General features: G+C 42.6%; 1 long non-coding RNA gene across 9 annotated transcripts in view; it reads right to left on the bottom strand.

Annotated features, from left to right (window-relative positions):
* The window catches only part of LOC122555422, a 324887-nt gene that overhangs the window by 37843 nt on the left and 261788 nt on the right, over positions 1-25256 (bottom strand). Inside the window, exon 6 of one of the 9 annotated variants that reach the window (XR_006313272.1) lies at positions 20916-20988. The exons of the other annotated variants lie outside the window; for them this stretch is intronic. This is a non-coding gene — a long non-coding RNA (uncharacterized LOC122555422). Of the gene's footprint in view, positions 1-20915; positions 20989-25256 lie in introns of those variants that run through there. 9 annotated transcript variants of the gene reach the window in all.

The following is a 25256-nucleotide window of genomic DNA, read 5'->3' on the forward strand; positions in this document are numbered from 1 at the left end:
ATAGTTTGAGCAAGTGAGCAAATGGACTATAATGCGTAAAATTGTGAAGTTGGTCACTTTTCCAGGAAGAATAAAAATGAGGAGTGTTATATGGTAAAGAACGCATATGGCATGCTAACCTTCGTGGGTCAGGACATTGAGTATAAAAGTTGGCAAATTATGTTGCAGCTGTATAAGACTTTAGTCAAGCCACATTTGGAGCATCGTGTGCAGTTCTGATTGCCAGCCTATGGGATGGATGTGGAGGCTTTGGAGAGGGGATAAAGGACATTAATCAGGAGTTTGCCTGGATTGGAATGTATTAGCTATACGGAGAGGTTGGACAACCTTGGATTGTTTTTAATTGAACATTAGAAGCTGAGGGATGACCTGGAAATGTCAAATACAAGGGGCGTAGGTTTAAGGTAAGAGGGGAAAAGTTTAAAAATGTATTCAAGGAAAATTCTCTACACAGAGATTGGTAGGTGCCTAGAATGCACTACCAAGGAAGTTGGTAGAAGCAGATATAATAGCAACATTTAAGAGGCATTTAGCCAGGCACATGAACAGGCAAGGAATAGAAGGAAGGTGTGTAAATCTACACATTCTAGAATGACACAACGTTGGAGGAGACCATTTGGCCTGTGCTAGCTTTTGAAAATTCTCTCCAATTCATTCTATTCCTTGTGATCTAGAAAGCAATACATTTTCAAGTGATTATCCAAAGCCCTTGTTACTACTGAATCTGTTCCTACTGTCCTCTCAGTCAGTGAGTTTAAAAAAAAACTCATCTCCCCATCTGCTTCTTTGGCAAATCATCTTAAATCTGTATCTTTCAGCCATTAACCTTACCTACTTGTCTACTGTATCAAACCTGTCATTATTTGGAACACCCATATTGAACAAATCGGAATATTTCTCCTGACCTTTCTCTAAGAAGACATCATTCCAAATTCTCAGACCTCTTCCCAGGTTTTGTGTTTGTGGAATCCTTGTCCTCATTAAGGTAAATCTCTTTTGTGGCATGAACCCTGAACAATTTAATACAAGATGGCAAAGAGATAAGCTGTCAAAATGCTTTTCAACTTGGAAAGAAAGTCAATCTTCGTTCTACGATAAGGAATATTTTTGTTCTCTTACGAGGATTGGTTATACAGTCTGGGTACCTGTTGGAGTTTAGAAGAATGGGAGGTGAAATTACTGAAACATGTAAAATCCTGAGGAGACCAAAAAGGAGTCAAGTTTAGAGTAGTGCTGGAAAAGCACAGCAGGTCAGGCAGCATCCGAGGGGCAGGAAAATCGACGTTTCAGGAATTGAAAGAATGCTGGGGATTCTTTCAATTGGGGAAGAAGTTTAAAAACTAGAAGTTGCCCATGGAAGATGGAGAGGAAATCATTTACTTCTTCTCCCACAGAATCATTAGTCTGTGGATCCCTCTTCCCAGAGAGTGATGGAGGCAGAGGCATTGAAAATTGTGAAGTAGATAGATTCTTGACTAACAAGGGAGTCAAAGGTTTTGGGGGAGGGTCAGTGGGAATGTGGTGTTTATGCCACAATAAGACCTTATTGAATGGCAGAGTAGGTTAGAGGGGCTGTATGGCCTACTTCCACTCTGGATTTGTGTGACTGCATTTAGCCCTAAACAAACATCATTTGTGAAAATGATTAGATTCCCTACAGTGTGGAAACAGGCCCTTTAGCCCAACAAGTCCACACCAACCCTCCGAAGAGTAACCCACCCAGACTCATTCCACTACATTTACCCCTGACTAATGCACCTAACACTATGGGCAATTTAACTTGGCCAATTCAACTAACCTGCACATCTTTGGACTGTGGGAGGAAACCGGAGCAAACCCACACAGACACAGGGAGAATGTGCAAACTCCACACAGACAGTCGCCCAAGGCCAGAATTGAACCCCGGTCCCTGGCACTGTGAGGCAGCAGTGCTAACCACTGAGCCACCGTGCCACCCTTAATGATCCAGACATTATCATTTGCCGTTGTGGGATCTTGCTTTGCACAAATCAGCTGCTTCATTTCCTACAGTACTCCAGCAACTTCACTTCGGAAAAGGTTTCATGGGCTGGAGAGGGCGTGGGAGATCCTGAGCTTGTGAAATGCATTGCAGACATAAATACTATTTCTTTCCTTGCTTTTGTCGACTGCTTCAATGGGAATATTTTCCCAAATGTTTCATGAGCAGTAAATTGTTCAGCAAGTATTTATTGTCTCTGATCACAAAAGTAGGCATAACGTGTCCTCTTACCTACTTCCTCTTGTTAAGTCATTTGGCAGCAAACATTTATCTCCCCAATGAAGGCACTTGCTAGGAAGCCACAAACTCTTTGAAAAATAAGAGTCTAAATGGAGTAAGGGGAGTAGTGAGATCTCGGAACAAAGGCTCATGAATCATTGAAAGTAGCAATGGAATTCAACAAGGCTTGAAAAAATATAAACAGAAAACTGGGATCCATAACCTGGGATGAAATTGCAAAGCCACAAATTACATTAATTTACTTGGAGAGTCAGTACAATTGCAAACAGGCACCAAGACTAAGTTGTATAGATGGGGATATAGTGTTAGAATCTTAGAATCCCTACAGAGTGGAAGCAGGCCATTTGGCCCATAAAACCCACACTGATCCTATCCCTGTAACCCTGAACTTCTTATGGCCAAGCCACCTAGGCTGCATATCCCTGAACACTATGGGCAATTTAGCATCTTTGGACTGTCGAGGAAACCCACGCAGACACAGGGAGGACATGCAAACTCCACAGAGAAAGTCACCCGAGGGTGGAATCAAACCCAGGTCCTGGTGGTGGGAGGCAGCAGTGATAACCACTGAGCCACCGTGCCACCCTTGTCATAGAAGGTGGGTGCCTAGGATTTCCCACATGCTGTGGAGTTGACTCTGTTACTGACAGCACATTTCCTCGGCAGGTTTCCTGCCTATAATTCACGCTCATTGGAAGGGCTGGCCGCTGGTTGTTCTGAAAGAGCCTTCAGCAGACCGCACATGAGGCAGTAGACTGTGGCTGCTGGTGGGGCAATGGCATATCTCCAACCACCTGGGGAGCTATGAGCCTTGACGCTGGAGGATCCTTGAATTAAGGCCTTACCCTGTGGGAGTTCTGCACGGGGGAATGCTCTGGCCAGTCGGCGGGTGCTCTGGGGTCTCTGAGAAAACATCCCGTGTGCTTCCAGCTCCTCACCTTCTCCTCGAAGCGGTACTCCCTTCAGCAGCTGGGTTTCCTGTGACTCAGGAAACCTGACCAGGCAGGGTTAAACTTGCAAAAAAAAAGAAAAGCAGCCTCAGTGTGAGGCTGCCAGCTAAAGGCTGATTATAATATGCGAGCTGCCAAACCTTCCCCTTCCTGAAAGTAGGTTGGCAGCCTGCCCATTCTCCTGCCTTGCCTAGAAACCCGAGTGTGGACGGCTTGTGGGCAGGGCAGGGTCCAGTTTGGGATTTTTTACAGCTTTATCATGACAGTCCATGCCAACCAAGCTGCTCTTACGGGCTAAGATTCAGCTCATCACATGCAGTGCTCTAGGTCGGCAGTCTAGAAAAGAAAGGGAATGTGCAGGTACCAGAAAATCATAAATGATTTTCAAAAGGTGATATCAGAGGTTACATTTATCAGGAGAAGGTGGAAGGTCATCCGTTCTGGAAACAAAAAGACTAGGGGGAAAGTATGATGGAGTTATATCAGAAAGACATAAAAAAGGTTTTCCTATTTGTAAGTATAAGATAATCACAAACAAAAAAAAAATTAGTGAATGCGAGAAACTGTCTTTCTTGGAAAGTAAACAGAATGTGGAGCTTGCTTCCACAGGGAGTGGTTGAGATGAATTGTAAAAGACCATACGATGTAGGAGCAGATGTAGGCCCTTCAGCCCATCGAATTTGCTCCACCATTCAATGGGGTTATGGCTGATCCAAGAATCTTCAGCTCCACTCCCCTTTCCTGTCATTTCCTGAGTTCCTTACTGATTAAGAATCTGTCTATCTCAGCCTTGAATATACTTCAGATGACACTGGGTTATAGTCCAACAGATTTTTTTTTTAAATCACAAGCATTCGGAGCGCTGCCCCTTCATCAGATGAAGTGAGGGAGAAGCACAGAGGCACAGAATCTGATGAAGGGTCTGTGCTCTGAAAGCTTGTGATTTCAAATAAACCTGTTGGACTATAACCTGGTGTCGTGTGACTTCTGACTTTGTTCACCCCAGTCCAACGCTGGCACCTCCACATCTTGATTATACTTAATGACCCAGTCTCAACAGCCCTCTATAATAAAGAATTCCACAGTTTCACAACCCTCTGAGAGAAGAAATACTTCCTCATTTCTATTTTTAATGTGCATTTATGTCAAACACTTGAGGGCAAAAAAGGTTAGTTTGATAGGATGAACTTAAGTATGTTGAAACAGGCCCATCTTCACCGAAAGGAAACTTTCCATTGTGTTATGTGGCATTACTGTCAGACTAAATGGGACATGAGGCACTGGTGTCTTTAGCAGCAGTATTATAGAAAATAGAAGCAGGTGCAAGCCTTTTGGCCCTTCAACTACAATCTATAACCTCATATTCTGGCATATCCCCCACTTTACAATTACCAACAAGCCAGGTGAATTAGAGGGTGGGGAGAGAGGCATGAGCGTGTGTGTAGGAGGGTATGCCATACACCAAGTTGTCCAGTGAGGCTATTTATATGGCAAGCATGAATATGATAGAGCTAAGAAATGCTACCACCAATAAATGAGTTCAATACGCTGCAGTCCTGCAACATCTGATCATGACTGGTGACAGACAATTAAACGACTCTCTGTAGAAGGCAGCTCCACAAGTATCCCTTTCCTTCAGTGATGGGGAGGTATAAAACAAGGTGGAGCAATGGGCCATGCAGCCCCATGAGCCTGCCATTTAATCAGATCACGGCTGATCTGGTTGTAACCTCAAATCTACATTGCTGTCTACCCCAATAACCTTTCACCTATTTGATTCCCCAGAATCCATCTCTGCCTTAACCGTCTGACACAAAAAACAATTTTGCGTCATTGCTTTTTAAAATGACTGACCCCTTATTTTTGAACAGTGACCCCTACTTCTAGATTTTTCTGTGAGACAAAACATTTACAAATCAATCCTGTCAGGTCCCATATAGGTGAATGACCTTTATTCTTCTAAATTCCAATGAATACAAGCATAGTCTGCCCAAGCTTTCCATACAAGACAACCCACCCATTTGAGGTATCAGTTTAGTAAACCTTATATCAACTGCTTCCAATGTATTTTAAATTGAACCTGCAGTTTCCTCCTTTCTGTCTCCCTCCTTTTTTGTCCAATTTAAAGAGGCTTTCCCTGTATCAAGGGAGCTTTGGAAAATTGAAGCCAATGTATCAGCGATCTCACTATTTGTAAGACTGCAGATGAAGTGCATCAGGATCCAGATACTTATCAGACCACAGCTCTAACAATTATTTAGTGCCACTTCATTCCCACTCTTCCTGAGTTCCTCCCTCTTTTCCACTTCTGATTTATTGCTGTTCCGGAGATGTTTCAGGTGTCCTCTATAGTGAAGACTGATGCAAAATACCTGCTCAGTTCATCTCTTCATTTTGCATTATCAAATCTCTCGGCCTCCTTTCAATAGAAACAACATTCACTTTGATAACACTATTTAAATATTTACAGAAACTTTTACTTTTCTGGTTAGCTTTCTCTTGCACTCCAATCTTTTCTTAATTTTCAGTAATTCTTTGATTTGACCTAAATTCTCTCCAATATTCTGACTTGTCACTTATCTTTACACAACTAAATACTTGCTGGTGAATCCCGGATGATGGGTCTATCCCTTGGAATTTTTGTATTATAGAAATGTATCTATTGTGTATTCTGAAATATCTCCTTAAATGTCTGCCACTGCATGTCTATTGACCTATCCTTTAACTTAATTTGTCAATTCACTTTAGTGAATTCTGCTTGCGTGGTCTCATAGTGGCCTTTCATTTAAAGTTTGAAGATATAGTCCCAGATTTAATCCTCTATATCTCATATTAAATTTCAGCCATATTATAGGACACCTTCACTACAAGATCATTTAATCATTCTTTCTTGTTGCTCAATGTCAGACCCAGTAGAGCCTCCTGTCTGACAGACTGCATCAGTCTGATCTTGGGCATCAACAAAGTGGTTGAATAGGTTATCAACAGTACTAGTAAGAGGCTCTTACTCTGCATTAAGCTGCTTATTGACACTCAGTTTAAGTTTTCCAGTTTAACTCAGCTCCAGACCACCTTACAGCCATGTTCCAACATGGACAACAGAGCTTAGCAGAGGTCAGAGTGACTGCCCTTGACAGTAAGGCAGCATTTGACCAACTGTGGCATCAAAGAGTCCTAGTAACTCTTCACTGTTGGAATCAAACCTAGCAGGAAGAATAATATTGTGGTTTTTGGAGGTCAATCATCTCATTCACAGGACTTCCACAGGCTGGTATCATAGGCCCAAACATCTTCAGCTGCTTCAACGATGGACTTCTTTCCAGTAAATGGTCAGAAAATAATTCTGACGATTGCACAATTTTCAGCATCATTTGAAACTCTTCATATATACTGAGTGAATCATAAACAACCTTCAGGCTTGGGCTGGCTTAGCAAGCAACATTCATGTCCTTGAAGTGTCAGGTAATGATAATCTCTAACATGAGAGAATCGATCTATCGCCCCATGACATTCAATTGCACTACCATGATTGAACGCCCCATCATCAACATCCTGGAGATCATCACTAACCAGAAACTGGACTGCACAAGTCATATAAATATATCGGCTACAAGATCAGGTCAGAATTCTGTGCTGAGTAACAAGTCTCCTGTATCCCTAAAGCTATGCACCATCTACAAAGCTCAAGTCGGAAAATATTCCCCACTTGCTTGGTTGAGTGCAGCCTCAACAACATTCAAGATGTTTGACCATCCTAGATCCAAGCAACTCAGTTGACTGCCACCCCGTCTACCTCCACCTCAAATATTAACTCCCTCCAATACTGACGCACAGAGGCAGCAGTGAGCCACCATCTTTGTACTGCACCAACTCACCAAGAATTCTTTAACAGTGACTTCAATACCACAACCCCTATACCAAGAAGGAATCAGGCTGCAGGTATATGAAGTGCTGACACGAGCAAGATCCTTTCCGTGTTGGACAACATGCTGACGTGGAAATACATCATCAATCCTTCACTATCACTGGGTGAAAATCCATGAATTACATTCCTAACAGCATTGTGGGTGTCCCTCCCTCCATGAACTACAGCAGTTCAAGAAAGCTGCTCACCATCACCTTCTCTGGAGTCAATTTGGGATAGGCACCAAATGCTATTGACACTCCCATCTTGTAATCAAATTGCAAACAAGAAATGTTATTGTGTGTAAATGTCTGCCCATGAACAGCAATGGCAACAATCTTTTGCCACGAAACTGATTCTTAGACAGTTTGTTAACATTAAGCATTACATGATAAATGTTGGTAAGTTAGTTCCCATTTTGCAAAGCAGACAGAGTTAAAAAGAGATGTTGCAGAACCTTGGCTTCATTACAACTCATGTTTATCTCAGCTTCACCTCCCTTAACATATAACACACACACTGGTACATTGAAGCGAGCAAGACACAGCCCCAGTCGCATATAGTTCATGTGTGTTTCACCACTAACTCTTAAGGGGAATTTCTCTGTCCTGTCTGGCTATATGCATCTTTGAAGAATTCAAGATGGCAGCTCATCACCACCATCTTGAGGCATTTATTGATCGGCAACAAATGTTGACTTTGTCAGCAATGGCACGTTCAACAAACAAACAAAAACTACTCTGACACATTAATCTGGTAACATGGTGTATTCACACTTTCCACGGTGAAGACCTGGTTTCACAATAAGGCAAAGTGTGCTGTGATCAAGGAGCAGTTATCAATGAGTCTGGGATGCAGAGGGGTAGAGCAAAAATGGCCCAAGCCAGCAGTTAGTTACTCCCTAATCCCTTGTGCATTTTGTGAAAACGAATGAAATGTTAAATACAAGGATTGTCAAGTTTGTAGCAAGAGAAAAACACAACATGCTACACTCGTGCACTTTTCTGTACACATTAGCAACTGGATAATAATATCAACAGAATAAAATAGAAGCCTTTCAAATGTGAATGCTAAGTATAAAGACCATCAGAGAAATGTAGACCTATTGAAATTACAAAAGCAAAAAATTAATTCCTAAAAGGTGACATCCTAAAAATTGGCAGCATTTTGGCTATTGGGGTCAGTGTTGGAAGAGATCTCCTTCCAAGGGCAAAGTGGGGGTCAGCAGGAAGATCAGTTGACCAAAGTGTCTTTGGATGAAGGACATCGCAGAGTGGTCAGATAAGCTATTGTGAATGTGTGAGGATGCTGCAGGACAGATGAGTGTGACATTCTATGATGGAAGATCTCCTGGTAGGAGACATACAAGTAGCAGCAGCAGTGATCCCTACTGCATTTAATTTTAAATGAGTTTCAGGCAAGTGTTTCCAGAATTGTAGGATTTTCCCAGAATCTCAAGCCATTGAAGGTTAATCCCAGGGACATCCTGAAAGCAAAGCTCTTACACAGGAGGCATTATAAAGTTATGTCTTTTTCCAGAAAAAAGGCATTTATTTGTCAGTTACACTGATGAGGAAATAGGATTCATCCAATCAGTTAACAAAGATTGCAGGATGTGGGATGGCAATAGACAGTGAAAGATGGACTCAGTGAAGGAATGGGAAAGCTGATTTTAATGGCAGCAGATCAGTGCACAGACCTCCAGAATATGTCCAACCAGAATTGGCAACATTAGCTCACTTCCTATCTTTCTTGCCTGGAAGTCTTATGTGTGTCCACACAGAGAGAATCTACAGTGCTGGGAAAACAGAAATCTTAAAATTGTGCTTTTGGCAATTTATACAGAACATGTGACAGAAATTGTCGAACAGCAGTATTGTCAATGGACAGGTAATCTAGAGGCCCATGTTAATGCTCTGGGACAAATGCTCATCGGTTCAAATCCCATTAACACAGCTAGTGGAATTCCAATTCAATTAATAAAATTGGGTATTGAAAGGTAGTCTCAGTAGCGCTAACTATGAAACTATCATCAGCAGTATAAACCCCATCTGGTTTGCAAATGTACTTTCAGGAAGAAAATCTGCTCTTTGCTTGATCTGGCCCACTCGTGACACCAGACCTACGTCAATGTGATTGACACTTAGTTACCCTCTGAAATGTCCTAGCATGTTACTCAGTTCAAGGACAATTAAGGATGGACAACAAAAGCTAGCTTTGTGGTAATGTCTACACGCTATGAAAAAAAAATCTATTGAGTCAGAGCCACCAAAATTGGTACTGTCCAAGATCACTCTGAGCAGTACCTGTGACAAAATAACTTAACTATAGTTTAGAATATCCTAAATCATGCAGAATTGTTGATCACATCTGATAGAAGCAAGTCAATTAATTAATCTCACACTACTGACCAGCCCTACAACAGTTGCTACACTCTAAGATTGGTCTGGAGACTCCATGCCTGACAAATTAACTCCAGTGAGGAAAGAGAATCACAGAAACATTACAAAAAAAATTGATTTCCTTTCATTTGTCAATTTCTTCAAGATTCAGGATCAGCAGAAAGGCCATTTGGAAGGCGGGATAGTTAGAGGCAGGAGGTTATGTGATTAAAAACTCCAAGAGTACTTCCAGCAAGAGGAGTTGGCAAGATTTGGGATTCTGAGTTGTTTTTCAAGATCCCCTGGTTCCAAATTGGCTCTTGAAGCTGGTCTGAAATCATGGCTCCCATGGAAACGCTCTGGCAGAAACACGCTCAGCTCCATCGTGCAATGGCAAAAGAGTGAGCGAAGCCCAGTCTCACAGCTCAAAGAAATGCCACTACATCAGATGCTTTCAAGCCCATTATTTATAAAAGTGCACCCTATACCCACATCTTTCTCCTTGAAGTGTTTATTTTGAAAGCTAAGCGCATGCAGATAGAGCGAAGTGGCACGGAGGAGACGAGCCAGCCGATCTTGTTGGTACGAGCTCTGTGAAAGACATAGCCAGTGAATCTCAATCCTCTCCCATAGTTTTCCTTCCTGTGTATATATCCAATTCTCTCCTCAGCATTAACATTGAATCTGTTTTCAATACTCTTGAAGTAACTGATCACAACAACTCTGAGCTCAAAGAAAAATGTCTCTTTTACCCTTCTGGTTCTTTTGCCAATTATCTTAAATCTCTGTCATCTGGTTACCAATGCTCCAAATGAAAACAGCTTCTCTTATTTACTCTGTCAAAACCCTCTGCAATTTAATCTCCCCTTAGATTTTTTGAAGGAGAGAAATCCCAGTATCTCCAGTCTCTCCACTGAACTGACATTTCTGATTCCTGCCGCCATTCTAATAAATCTCCTCCGCACCCTCTTCAATACGATGAGTGTCCTTCCTAAAGTGCAGTGTGTGAAAATGAACACAATACTGCCACTCACGTTTTATAAGTATTTAGCCTAAATTCACCGAGCTCTGGCCCTGAGAAATGGGACACAGCCATATTGAATTCACAGATGTCAATATTTTGAAACCAATAAATTAAAAATCACTTCAACAAGTGCCTGACCCTTTCAGATCAGAATACTCCTGATTTACTAATGATTTGATACAATGTCTGGAAAACTTAGTGCAACTGAAATTGGTCTTAGATTTTCAGATACAAAGTCCCAGTGAATGACTCTCTAGGTCTGGAGCACAATACTGAGGTATCAGCGGAGAGCTTGTTCAGTGTCACTAACTATGAGGGTCCCTCCTCGTCTGGATAAACAGCTGAGCAGTCTTATCTGATTATAGATTACAGGCTGCACCATCTTTTATTTGAATAAATGATTGACTGCAAAATAGTTTTTAATACATGGATGGTTTGGGAAATTTAAATAACTACATAATGATTTTATTTGTTTCCATCGAGGGCATTTGGAGCAGGAGCAACAGCAGGCCATTTAGCCTGTTGAGAAATTAGCTCTGCCATTTGATATGATCATGACTGGTCCAGTTGTGGCCTCAACTCTACTTTCCTGTCTAGCCCAACAACCTTTGACTCCAATGGCAATCAAGAATCACCAACTCAGCCTCCAAACATTCAACAGCCCTACCTTGACTGCTGTCGGGGAAAGAGAGCGTTCCAGAGACTGGTGACCATTTGAAGGTAAATATTTCTTCTCATCTTTGTCTTAAAGGGAGACACCTTCCTTTTAAACTGTGTCTCTTAGTTATAGACCCTTCCAGTAAAAGGGAACATCCTTTCAGCATCCATTTTGCCAAGTCCCCTCAGGATCTCATATGTTTCAAAATAATACATCTCATATTTCTAAACTTCAATGGATAGAGATCACTCCCTCTAAGCCTTTCACACGCTGTCTACCTAATTTAATATTGGAGAAGTTGAAATCCCTATTATTATCCTGTTATTTTTACACGTCTCTGAGATTTGTGCACATATCTGCCCTTCTATCTCTCTGTGACTGATTGAACACCTATAATTAATTCCCAGTGATGTTACTGCATTCCTTTTCCACCCATATGGCCTTGTTGGTGGAGATATCATCCTTCCCAATTGCAATACTTGATTCTCAGATTGATAATCTTCTCTTCTGCCCTCCAGGTTGCTTAAAGATTCTATACCCTGAAATATTGAGTTGCCAGTCCTGTCCTCTCTCAAACATGTCTCTATGAGAGAAATTACATCACATCTCCATGAGTCAATCAACTCCGTCACTCATCTGCCTTCATCATAAGTCTCCTTGTATTAAAATAAATGCCAAACAGCCTTGCCATGCTCAGCTTCCAAAGTGACTTGGTTTATCTTCCTTACGTAATACCCCATAATGTACTTTCTCTTTGTATCTCATTCACCTGCCAAATTAATTTAAACCCTCACTAACTGTACAAGGAAAAGTCCCACAATGCACCCCCCCCCCCCCGCCCCCCCGCAGCATCTCCTACCTTTCTGGTTCAAGTACAATCTGTGGACTCGCACAGGTACAGCTTGTCCAGAAACAGACCCAGTGATGTAGGAATCTAAAGCTCTCTCCTCCCACACCAACACTTCAGCCACATATTCATCTGTTCGATCCACCTATTCCTATACTCGTTAGCATGGAGCACCAGGAGTAATCCAATGATTAAAACCTTTGATGTCTCGGTCTTTAATCTGCCTCCCTAAATTCTCACTGCAGGACCTCATCCCTCTTTCTATTATGTTGTTAGTACCTGTGTGAATCATGATCTGATTGTGCAGGCATGTAAAACCTCCCACATAATGTGTAACACATGGAACCGATCTCCCCACCATACCTTTAGTTAAATCATTTCCTAACCAAATTTAAGGCAAGAAAAAAATAGTTTTCTTTTAAAACAAGAAGCTATAACTCTTACCTTTCCTCAGTGCACCTTTAAAGTGGGGTGGGGTGGGAGTGGGGGGAAAATACAACTTAACCCCATTACCTACCAATCAGCTTCATGCTGATGTCTTTATCATCAGCCTTTTCAAACTCTGCTTCCTGTTCCACTGTTTCAACTATCCCTATCTGTGCCTCTACTCTCAGGTTTTCATTGACAGTGTCCTCTGCTGACAGTGACCCCTGCTTCCCACCCCCCCAGGGCACTTTCCTTCACTCCCACTGATGCTCGAACTGTCTCAATCTCCTCCTCCTCCTCTCTCTCTCTCTCTCTCTGTCTCTCGTTTGCACTTGTCGCAAAATAATTTCACACTGATGCATTAGAATTAAAAGTCAGAGGAGACTTTTCCAGAGATGCAGGCTAAGATCCCCCAAGGAAGAATTCAGGCTTACGAAAGGAAAGATGGGAATATAGAAATGCTATAGATTCAAAGTGGGAAGATGCATTTAAAGATGGGTTCCCAATCATTGGTCAGCTGTGCCCTACTTCTGAGAGGTCTATTCTATGTAATAACTGCCATAACATAGCAATTCAACCAGCAATCACATTATCTAGTAGGTAAGTATCTTACTGCTGACTTAGATGGTGGTGCAGTGGCAATGTCAGTGGGCTTGTAATCCAGAGTGTAATATTCTGAAGATATAGATTGAAATCCTACCATGGCAACTAGTAGAATTTGCATTTGATTAATAATTCTGAAATTAAAAGCTCATCTAACGGTGGCCAAGAAACAATTGCTGATTTACCCAGAAACATGTCTGTTTGTCATTTTGGGAAGGAAATCTGCTGTCTTTAGCTGGTCCGGCCTATATATGACTCCAGACCCACAGCAATGCAACTGACACTTAACTGCACTCTGAAATGGCCTTGCAACCTTTTCAACTTCAAGGGCAATTTGGGGAAGGGCATTAAGTGCTACCAACACCATGAAAGAATAACAAACAACATTGTGAACTACTGGACTGTTTCCTGAGAGTAATTTCCATTTTGGTCTTTACTTTTCTTCTTCCACGATGTTGATGGACCCGAATAGCTAAATTATGCTCCTGTATCTTATGGTCTTATGATATTATGGGTTTGGAGTTGGTGGAGTGATGGTGAAGAAGTGTTTTGTCAAGATGATTGGCCTAGCAATAATCTGGAAAGACACCAGTTGCTTTTTCTCTTACATTCCTGCAATGGCGTATAGGTTGCAGTGGGGTATTCAAAGGAAACAAAAAAAGTAAGGGAGCTATTATCAAAGCATTCCATCACCCCAGTGCCCATTAGGCTGGCTCCAAATAGTTTGTAGATGAGTGTGGGATCAGAGTTATACGTGGCTCCAAACTCAATGGGTTGTGGGTTTGCTGTGTTTGCAATGATCAGAATAAGTGGAGTCTCACAATCCAGATGAAAAGGATTGCAACATGGCCAGTGCCAGATTCTGCCAACAGAATTAATAACTGACTTCAGTATCATTGTGTCAGCATTGACATATAGTCCGAAACTTTATGCCAGACAAAAGAGAACACTGGCCTGAAACAAGCAGCTGACCCTTTGCCTATTTGTCACATTAGCCAGTTCAGTAATTCCCATTGCAGCCTTTTCTCAACTTTGTCATGGGGGCGGGGAATGTAGGGATCACTTTGTGCCAATGACTCTGATCACGGTTTCCCCGATCTCATATCCTCACCAAGACCACGTGTTATAAACTCAGTGGCATTGCCCACCTCTGCCAACTCATCTGTGAATGAACGGCCTCATCTTACCTCCAGTCTCAGATACTTCAGTTTCTTCTGATGAGCTCCCCCTTTTGATCTGCTGTAAACTTCAGGCTGAAGCTTAGCTTGGGTTAGGGCACAGGGGAGGGAACAAATGTAAGGATCTGGGGGAAGTATGAGATTTGATTCCTGCTCCTTGACCAATGTCAAAATAACCAATCCCAAATCAACATGATGAGTTGGTCCTTCTTTTTAATTATTCATTCACAGGCTGTGGGCATAGCTGGCTGATACAGCAATCACTGTACACTTCTAATTGTCCATGATAAGGTGGTGGTGAGCTGCCTTCTTGAATTGCTGCCATTTATGTGGGTGTAGCAGGCCCACAATGTTGTTAGGGAGGCTGTTTCTGGATTTTGATCCAGCGACACTGAAGGAACAATATATTTCCAAGTCAGGATGGCAAGTGGCTTGGAGAGGAACTTGCAGGTGGTATCTGCCACCCTGTCTTTCTGGGTGGGACTGGAATTTGGTTTGGTAGGTGATATTTAAGAATCTTTGGCAAATTTCCGCAGTACATCTTGTTGGTAGTACAGACCGCTGCTACTGAGTGTCGGTGGTGGAGGGAGTGGATACTTGTGTGTGTAATGCCATTAAGCAGTTACTTTGCCCTAATGGTGCTGAGCTCCTCGAGTGTTGTTGTAACTGCATCCAAGCAAGTGGGGAATATTTCATCACACTCCTGACTTGTGCCTTGTTGATGCTGAACAGGCTTTGGGGAGTCAGGAGGTGAGTTAATTGCTGCTGTATCCCTAGCCTCTGACCTGTTCTTGTTGGCACTGTAATTATATAGCTATTATATATTTACAAATATATGAACTAATCTGCAGTTCAGTTTGTAGTCAAGCAATGGACAGTGGAGAATTCAGCGATGGTAATGCCATTGAATACCAAGGGGTGTTGGTTAGATTCTCACTCTTGGAGATAGTCATTATTAGGCATTTGTGTTGCATGAATGGGACTTGCTATTTGTCAGCCCAAGTCTGGACATTGCACAGGTCTTGCTGAACTTGGCTATGGACTGCTACAACATCTGAGGAGTCATGAATGGTGCTGAATGTTGTGCAATCATCAGCGAACATCCCCACTTCTGACCTTAAGACGGAGGAAAGGTCTTTGGTGAAGCAGCTGAAGATGGTTGGGCCAAGGACACAACTCTGAGGAACTCCTGCAGACATGACCTGGAGTTGAGATGACTGATCTCCAACAAACATCTCTGTATGTACTAAAATTGTCTCCAACCAATGGAGAGTTTCCCATTGATTCTGGTTTTGCTAGGGCTCCTTGATGCCACACTCGGTCAAGTGCAGCCTTAGTGTCAAGGGCTGTCATTCTTACCTCACCTCTGCCCCACAATTCAGATGGCTGGAGCATCATAACTGAATACCTCTCATTCCCTGCCTCTTCCTCATCCACACTCAGCTGCATGCCAACCTACAGATCGGTAACCTCTGGGAGAGACAAAAGAAAACCGCAGAAATCAATCCAGGGCCGACAAAGTAAACATTCTGTGGAAAATCTCTCTCCCGCCTTGTTAGCTGATGGGAGTTAGTTTCAGAAAATCACACCCAGTGACTCTTGCTGCATTAAGCCTGCATTTCAAAAACACCTTTCATGATGTTAGGAAGTTCCAAAGCACCTTATTGTTCAGGGGTTCCCAATACATTTTAGTGTAAAAAAAGCTACTTCTGAAGTGCAGTCACTATTGTGCTGGGAAACACCAACTTTTATATAGCATGCTCTCACAGCTAGAAATGACATAAGTGACTAGGGTGTGGAGGTACTGGTGTTGGACAAGGGTGCACAGAGTTAAAAATCACACACCACCAGGTTTTGGTCAAACAGGTTTATTTGGAAGTACTGGCTTTCAGGGCACTGCTCCTTCATCATCCTAGTTACCTGAAGAAGGAGCAGCGCTCCAAAAGATAGTACTTCCAATTGAACCTGTTTGACTAACCTTATGTTGTGTGATTTTTAGCATAAATGACTAAAGCAAGGCAGACACAGACTTTGGTTTCATCTGAAACACAGCACCCAGCCTGGGGAGTATACCCTGAGTACTACACAAAACGTTTCAGTTTGGATTTTGTGCCTAAGTTCCGTTGATCTAGATTAGTACCAATTGCTTGCTTTTCATTTAAGTTGCTGGCTTTGCCAGCAATGATTATCCAGCCCTAATTGCCTAGGGATAGTTTACAGGAAATCAACCTGCAGCCCCACGTAGGGAAGACCAGATAAGGATGGCACATTAGTGAACTAATTGATAATGGCTACCACCATCTCTTTTTTAAAATTCTAGATATTTTTTACTGCATTCATGTTTCACCATCTGCCGTGGTGGGAATGGAACCCATTTCTCCTGGTCATTTGCCAGGGGTTCTGGATTACTGGTCTCATGATATTACTACTATGAAGCCACCGTGAGCTGCAAAGAAAACTAAGCCTGCATTGCTCATCCCTGAGTGCCTGAGAGAAGGTAATAAATAGCTGGCTTCTTGAACAGCTGTGGTCCTCATGTTGTTGGAACCCTCACAGCGCTGGCTCAGAGAAAAGGGAACCACTTACTAATGATCCTGCTGTATTTATCTACAAGCCAGATTGAGGATTATGCTCTTTATGGTCAAACAGATTACTACCTAAGCTCATACCTGAAGACTGGCCAGATGACATCATTAACATTGGGTCACCTATCACATGAAGTATTGAACCCAAGTCTCTGTCAGGACAAGACAGAAGAAAATTGAGATGTAGCAGATTTAACTAAACCTAGATTGGATTATATGTCCCTTACCTCTTCCTTTTCTTTTTGCTGCTGCCAACGAGTTGCTAATTGTTCAGGATTGCCCTAGAGTCTCCAGCAATTGAAAATTAATCTCCAGGACACAGCTGAGAGCAAAACAGGAGCAAAATAAATCCCTGGGAGCATCAAAAGCAAACTATAAATAGATTCCTTTTGAGCAATTTGCATTTATTAATAATTAATAATATTGGAGTTGGAAAATTCGCTGTTTGACTGAACGTCAGGAGTCATTCATCCAATGTTTTCACAAACTCCTGTCCATCCCATCACTCCCTACAGCTGAGGGGGTTATATGGGATGGGTAGAAGAAAGATCAGTTGACTTTATGGAAAGATTGCACATCACCAGGGTATATGTCATGGCAGCATTATGAGAAATGTGAGAGATTGTGTGAAAAATTAGCATCATTGACCTTATCACCTCAACCGGCCTTTGAAGATTTCAAGGCTGGTAGCTCAGATTTGGGTAATTTTTGCCATCCATCTTAGCACAGACCAAATTTGAAAAATTTCCTTCATGCCAAAGCACTGGAAGGTGTCCATAATCTGAGAGAGGTCAGCCTTTATATCTTTATATTTGCATGCCAAAAGGTTTGTTAATTTTTTTTCTCTGTGAAAGTCAAAATGTCTGTCTTGGGCGGTTGCAGCGTTGTGTCCTCGATGGATCGTGCATGCTCCGGGGAAAGCTAGGAGATTGTACAGTTAACTCCCGTGGTGTAATTCTAAACTATACAACCTACTACCTCAACCCGGAGGCAAGCAAATGTTTCCAAATCAACATCACATATCGTTTCTTCATTTCTTCAAAACATAAATCCTCCCTCATAAGAAATGGGAACAGGAGAAGGCCAATTGGCCCATCAAACTGGCTCTGCCAATCAAGATGATCATGGATGATTCACTTGGGGTCTCAACTCCACTTCCCTGTCTGCCCAACCCCACAACCCTTAGCTCTCTTGTCAATCAAAACTTTGTCAAACCCAGTCTTGAATATATTCAATGACCCAGCCTTCACTGCTCTCTGGTGAACAGAGCTCCAAACGTTAATGCCTCTCTTTGAGAGAAGCAATTACTCCTCACCCCTGGCTTAAATGGAAGATCCCTCCTTTACAAACAGTGTCTCCTAGTTGTAGCTTACCCAAAGCTGAAAATGTGTTGCTGGAAAAGCGCAGCAGGTCAGGCTTATGCCCGAAACGTCGATTCTCCTGTTCCCTGGATGCTGCCTGACCTGCTGCGCTTTTCCAGCAACACATTTTCAGCTCTGATCTCCAGCATCTGCAGACCTCACTTTCTCCTCGTAGCTTACCCAAAGACAGGAAACATTTTCTTTGCACCAATTTTTTGCAGCCCTTCAGAAACCTTTTACCAATAATTGTTACTCTCTTTCTTTGAAACACCAATGACTATCCCTTTTTCAATAAAGGCCAACATTCCATTTGCCTTCTCAATCATTTGCTGTATCTGCATACGAACTTTGTGTGTGAAATATATATGAAGATATGCAGATCCATGTATGCCGGGGCATTCTGCAGTCTCTCCATCTAATTAATATGCTGCTTTTGCATTTGTTCTGCCCAAGTGAACATTCTCACATGATCCCACAACGTGCTCCACCTTCCAAACTATCAATACGCCTTTGCAGGCTGATTGCACCCTGTTCATAATTGTTTTGGGGGAGACAGTTCCAAATTTTCACAGTCGTTTTGTGTGACGTAGTTCCGCCTGACACTACACTGAATGAGCTAGCTCCCACTCTCCCATCTTCCTGCCCTCCCAAATCCTACCTATCTTTGTGAAACAGTAAAGCGTCATTGTCTTACCAAACCTTAGGGCTGCTCTCCCATGAGAGGAGTGATCGTTTAACCTGAGGGTCATCATATCTAAGGTGAGGGGAGAGGGTGAGAAGGAGAAATCTTTATGGTAGCCTCAGCTGGTACAGGATTTGAACCTTTGCGGTTGGCGTCACTCTGGAGCACCACCAGCTGTCCATGCAACTGAGCTAGCCAACGGGCTATCTTTATAAAATTAGCAACATTGACCACAAGGTAGTTGGTCCTTTCGCCAAAGTCATTAACATTGGTTGTAAGTAGTTGAGGGCCTGCAATGATTCCTGTGGGACTAAATAAGTTTTAATTTGTTTACTTGAAAACACTCCATTTACTATGACTACCTGTTTCTTATTTGTCAGCCAACCTTCTATCCATGTTCATATGTCACAGCCCCCACACCATGAGCATTCACTTTGTGCGGCAACCTTTTCCGTAGCACCTTATAAAATACACTGCATCTTCTTGGTTCCCCTTTAGCTTGTTACATCCTCAAAGAACTCTAACAAATCCATGAAATGAGATTTCCCTTTCATGAAACGATGTTGACTCTGCCTGATGAGTTCCTAAATGTCCTGATATTTCTTACTTAATAATGCACTCGTGAGTGGCCATGGAGCTGATGGGAGTGATGGGGATACGAGCAAAAGTGTGGAAATATATCAAAGAAGCGTTTCAGGGTCTCTACACCTTGAACAACAGTATCTCTGTTCTAGAGGTCAGTCTAACACAGAGGTTGGATAAGCGTGGGTGAGAAAGGAATTGAGAAGTAAGTCAACAGGAGTAGACGAAAAGAAGGGAGCAGTCTCCTTAAACACAGGTGAGAATTAGTTGGGCCAAATGGCCTGTTTCTGTGTTTTAAACTTTGAATAATCTACATAATCCAAACCATTTTCCTAATTCAACAAATGCAAAATACTGCAGACGTTAGGAATCTGGAATAACAAAAAACAAGCACATTCTAGAAATACCTAGGAGGTCTTGCAGCATCTGTGGAGAGAGAAACAGAGTTAACACTTTAGCTCAATGACCGTTTGTCATAAGTGGGAAATGTTTAGGATGTGACAGGTCACTAGCAAATGCAGGGAAAAGTCTGTGGATTGGGTGGAAGGCAGGAGAGGTTACATGACAAATGGACTGATGGTGAAAAGAGAAGCAGGGTAATAGGTAACAAAAAGAAAGTTTGGAGGAGGTATAAATTATAACAGCTGAACGACAGCTTTGTTCTTTGTTCTTTGACAGCATCATACTGCATCGCAGGGTCACAATCTTCTTCGGAATAGGTGAAGGCCATTTGGCCCTTCTGTCCTATTCTGCCATTCAAAGCTGATCTCTATCTTAACTCCATTGAATCGCAAAGGTCCCGTAAATCTTGATACAATTTTGATTTAATAAAAAATGATCAATCTTGGTTTTGAAATCTGCAATTGACCCTGACCTTAGCAAGATTTTGATGTTGCTTGTTCCAGATCACCATCTTCTATTGCTTCCTGACATTATCTTGAATAGCCTGGTTTTAATCTTGAAGTTATGCTCCCCATTGTGCTGGGCTCTTCCACCAGAATGAATAGTCTCTCTCTACGTGCTCTATCAATTAGTACTCTTATCTTAATTTTCTATCCATTGTCCACATAGTTCAAAGCAAGACAGAAGGACAGATAAACACTGGGAACCATCAGAACAAGAATAGGCCACTTAGCCCCTCGAATGCTTTCTGCTATTTCACCTCTTGGAAGTGGGGACAACAGTTCTGATTGCCAACAGGAAAATTGTAACTGTGACACAGCACGCGTTGGGAGAAAGAAAGACAGTGGATTTTGCAGGCAAAAAAGCAATGTACATTGGAATGGAAAATGTATTAGTAGAATGAATCATGGACAGCAGTCAGAAACACCAAACCATAAATAAGGTAGAAAAGGACTTGAGATCTTCGCTGAGTGTGTTTTAATCAGGAAGGGTCTACCGGGACCATGGCAGCTATAAGACCACATTGCCACAGACCCATAGAAGCGAGCTTGCGTAGTAGACTTGACCACAAGATCGGATCTACGGGTTTATGGCGACTGGCAGCATCTGACGATGACAAGGTGACGTTGCTGGGAATTTCAGTCCTTATGATTCCGGTGACAAAATGGAGAGAGAGAGAAAGAGAAGCGAAACAACACAAAGCTTTATTGAAATATCCAAGTCAACCCACTGACAAACTCAGACATCAAGCAGATTACATTAGTTAAGGTCCAGTGAACACATATATTCAGCTACAGTGTATGTCCCGCAGTTTCATTCCCACTGTTAAGATTCACTCTGCATTCTGTCCTGTTGATGCATGCCAGCATCCATTTACATTGCCACCATGAATCTCTGGATTAGTGGTGCTGGAAGAGCACAGCAGTTGAGGCAGCATCCGAGCAGCAGTAAAATCGACGTTTCGGGCAAAAGCCCTTCATCAGGAATAAAGGCAGAGAGCCTGAAGCGTGGAGAGATAAGCTAGAGGAGGGTGGGGGTGGGGAGAAAGTGGCATAGAGTACTATAGGTGAGTGGGGGAGGGGATGAAGGTGATAGGTCAGGGAGGAGGGTGGAGTGGATAGGTGGAAAAGAAGATAGGCACGTAGGATAAGTCATGGGGACAGTCTCCACGCTTCAGGCTCTCCGCCTTTATTTCTGATGAAGGGCTTTTGCCCAAAACGTCGATTTTACTGCTCCTCGGATGCTGCCTGAACTGCTGTGCTCTTCCAGCACCACTAATCCAGAATCTGGTTTCCAGTATCTGCAGTCATTGTTTTTACCATGAATCTCTCTTTAAGAATAGGCAGAGGTCTTCAAATACAGGATATTGTGCCTGTATTGCCATTCAGTTTGAGCATGGCTCCTCTTGTCCTCTAACTCCATCCACCGGACTTACCTTCCTATCTCTCAATAGCCAGAACTGCTGAAAATCAATGAATCACATTTTTGACATTTTTGATTAACTATACACACTTTGAGGGATACGGTTCCAAATTTCCACAGTCCTCTTGTGTGAAGCAGTTCCTCCTCACACTATTCTGAATGATCTAGATCCTACTCTCCCATCGTCCCACCTTCCCAAATCGAGCCTAGCTGGTTGAGTGTATGCCTACCCGGAGTGTGGATTAATGTTACTGTGTCAGCCAGTGAGATAGAGGCCAGTTTGCTCTTACAGTCCCTCAAACAACAAGCACAGAGTCTTCTTATGCCCCAAAGAGCAAATAGAGTTTTGATCAGAGTGGTGCTGGAAAAGCACAGCAGGTCAGGCAGCATCCAAGGAGAAGATTCCTGATGAAGAGCTTTTGCCCAAAACGTCGATTTTCCTGCTCCCAGGATGCTGCCTGACCTGTTGTGCTTTTCCAGCACCAGTCTGATCTAAACTCTGGTTTCCAGCATCTGTAGTCCTCACTTTTGTCCAAAGAGCAAATAGTCTATTTTAAAAGTCCCCACATGGGTCATTACACAGAACTTGAGACTGAATGAAGGCAGGAATATTCTCGAAGAGAAAGCAGGATAGTCACAAGTGATAAAATGATCCTCAATCTCTTACAGAAAGGTGGTCCCAAAGATTGGAAGAACTTCCAAAAGAGTTCCAATACTTAGAGTACAAAGAGATCTATTTTGTCTAATCAATCTGATTCAAAGGATTAATCTGTAGACCAGGTGGTTACTCAACTAGGCTAGAAGACAGCAAGTGGAGACCCCACAGTCTTCCTGCCTTGATTACATTTGGGGCAGGAATGCATTCCTAGTAAGGCTGGCATATGTTGTCTGCCCCTAATCTGGAATCACATGTTGGCAGTTCCTTCCCTGGAGAAAATCGGTGAACCAGATGGTATTACGACAATGATGCCAATTTTATTGTCACTGAGATTAGATTTTATTTCCAAATTACACTATCAAAATTGAAGCCCCTCTAGCTGCCACAATGGGATTTAAACCATTGCCCCTACAGCTTGGAGCACAGATTATAGCTCACTGTAAACAATCACTCTGCATTCTGTCTTGCCCAATGCATCACCATCATCTCCTCCTCCAGTGAGATGTTTGATTGAGAGGGCTCACTCTATTTGTACATGGCGGCAACAAACACTGGGTCACTCTCATCCCCAAATCTGAAACTTGTGATCTGGAGCCCCTCTTCCAATTTAAGTCCAAAGTCTGAGCTGATATTTTAGTAAAATATTGAGAGACCACTGCATTTTGTATAAGATGTTAAACTGAGGACTTCTGTGTCTGCCTGTTCAAGTGTACATAAAGCACCCCACCATAGTTCCTGAAGAAGTGTGTGCTCATAATACGGCGGCAAACATTTATTACTGAGCCAATAATAGATTATTGTACCGTCACAAAATACAAGAAGCCATTCATCCATTTGTAACTATCCCAGCTTTTTGAAAAGTATACTCAATTTGTCCCACTGCCACTCTCCTCCTTCTTTGTTGTCCTGTAAACTATTCCAATGATCCCATATTTATTCAATAATTATTCAGTTATCCCCAATTCTCCTTTGCAAGTTGTTTTTTGAATCTGTTTCCACCACCCTGGGCAGCACTGCTGCCTCACAGTGCCAGGGACCTGGGTTTGATTCCAGCTTCAAGAATCCACTGTCTGTGTGGAGTTTGCACATTCTCCCCTTGTCTGTGTGGATTTCCTCTGGGTGCTCTGGTTTCTTCTCACAGTCCAAAGATGTGCAAATCAGGTGATTGATCATGATAAATTGCCCATGGTGCTAGGTGCATTAGTCAGGGGTAAAGGTAGGGGAATGAGTCTGGGTGGGTTACTCTTCGAAGGGTAGGTGTGGACTTGTTGGGCTAAATGGCCTGTTTCCACACTGTAGGGAATCTAATCTAACTTCCAGGCTGGGCATTCCAGATCAGAGCAACGTACTGAGTAAAACAATTCTTCTCATCTCCCTCTTGGCTGCTTGGCCAATGACCTTTCTATCTCTACCTCGCTTTCCTTCTTTATGACATTCCTTAAAACCTACTCTCTTTCGGTCATCAGATATGATATTACCTTGTATGGCATCTTTTGTGCCTTAGTATATACTGCTCCCTTGAAGAGCATTAGGATAAGTTATTGCATTAAAGATGCTATATAGATATAACATATTGTTGCTATTGTGTTTAAAACCTAGGTCCTTTGGTTCCTGACCATATTAGCAATAATTTAAAAGGCATTTAGATGGGTATATGAATAGGAAGGGTTTGGAGGGATATGGGCCAGGTGCTGGCAGGTGGGACTAGATTGGGTTGGGATATCTGGTCGGCATGGACAGGTTGGATCAAAGGGTCTGTTTCCATGGTGTACATCTCTATGACTCTAAATAAACAGTTTCTCACTCTACCTGGTCTCTCAAAACGTTTTAGAGTTTTCAGCATAACCAGTTACTTTCCAATTGACCTACTGCACTGTCAGGTGAGAAATTCCAGCTTCTCTAATGTCTCCACCGACTGAAAATCCCTCAGCTCTGGCACCATCCTGGTAAATCCCCTGTGCACCCTCTCCAAAGACTGGCCATCCTTCCTCAAGTGCAATGCCCAGAACTGGACACAATACTGCAGCTGGAGTCTGTGTCAGTCACTAAGAAAGGGTTAATGTGACTACCTTGGCCTCGATGTGGTCGTCGGGAAGCTTTGGTGCTTTCAGTTGCTCTTTGCACCTGATTGCCCAACAAAAATCAAATCAAATTCATCAGCTGTGAATCCTTCTTATACATCAGATATTGAGACATAAGCACTGGGTAGCCACAGCAAAATGCAACTTGCAGGGCAAACTCCAAGTGCCTGAATAAGGCGACCCAAGCTGCACCCAGGATTGGCCAAGTTCAGATGAGTCTACCCGCAGAAAATTTATTGATAAAAATGTGTCTGTTTCCAAAAGCAATTTGATACGGTGTCACGCAACAGACATGCCAGCAAAGTTACAGGCCATGGAATAAAAGCAACACGAATATAACATTGGCTGATCAAGTTGACAGGAATCATAGAGTAATGGATGGTGTTTTGGACTGGAAGAAGGTTTTCTGCTGAGTTCTCCAGGCCATTGGAATTTTGTTTTCCTGAGAAATATTACTAACCTAAACCTAGGAGTACAGGGCACCATTTCAAAGCTTGCAAATGGTATGAAACGTGGAATAGACAATAGACAATAGGTGCAGGAGTAGGCCATTCTGCCCTTCGAGCTAGCACCACCATTCATTATGATCATGGCTGACCATCCTCAATCAGTATCCTGTTCCTGCCTTATCCCCATAACTCTTGATTCCACTATCCTTAAGAGCTCTATCCAACTCTTTCTTGAAAGTATCCAGAGACTGGGCCTCCACAGCCTTCTGGGGCAGAGCATTCCACACATCCACCACTCTCTG

The sequence above is a fragment of the Chiloscyllium plagiosum genome, chromosome 12, assembly GCF_004010195.1.
Source record: "Chiloscyllium plagiosum isolate BGI_BamShark_2017 chromosome 12, ASM401019v2, whole genome shotgun sequence".
NCBI classification, from domain to species: Eukaryota; Metazoa; Chordata; class Chondrichthyes; order Orectolobiformes; family Hemiscylliidae; genus Chiloscyllium; species Chiloscyllium plagiosum.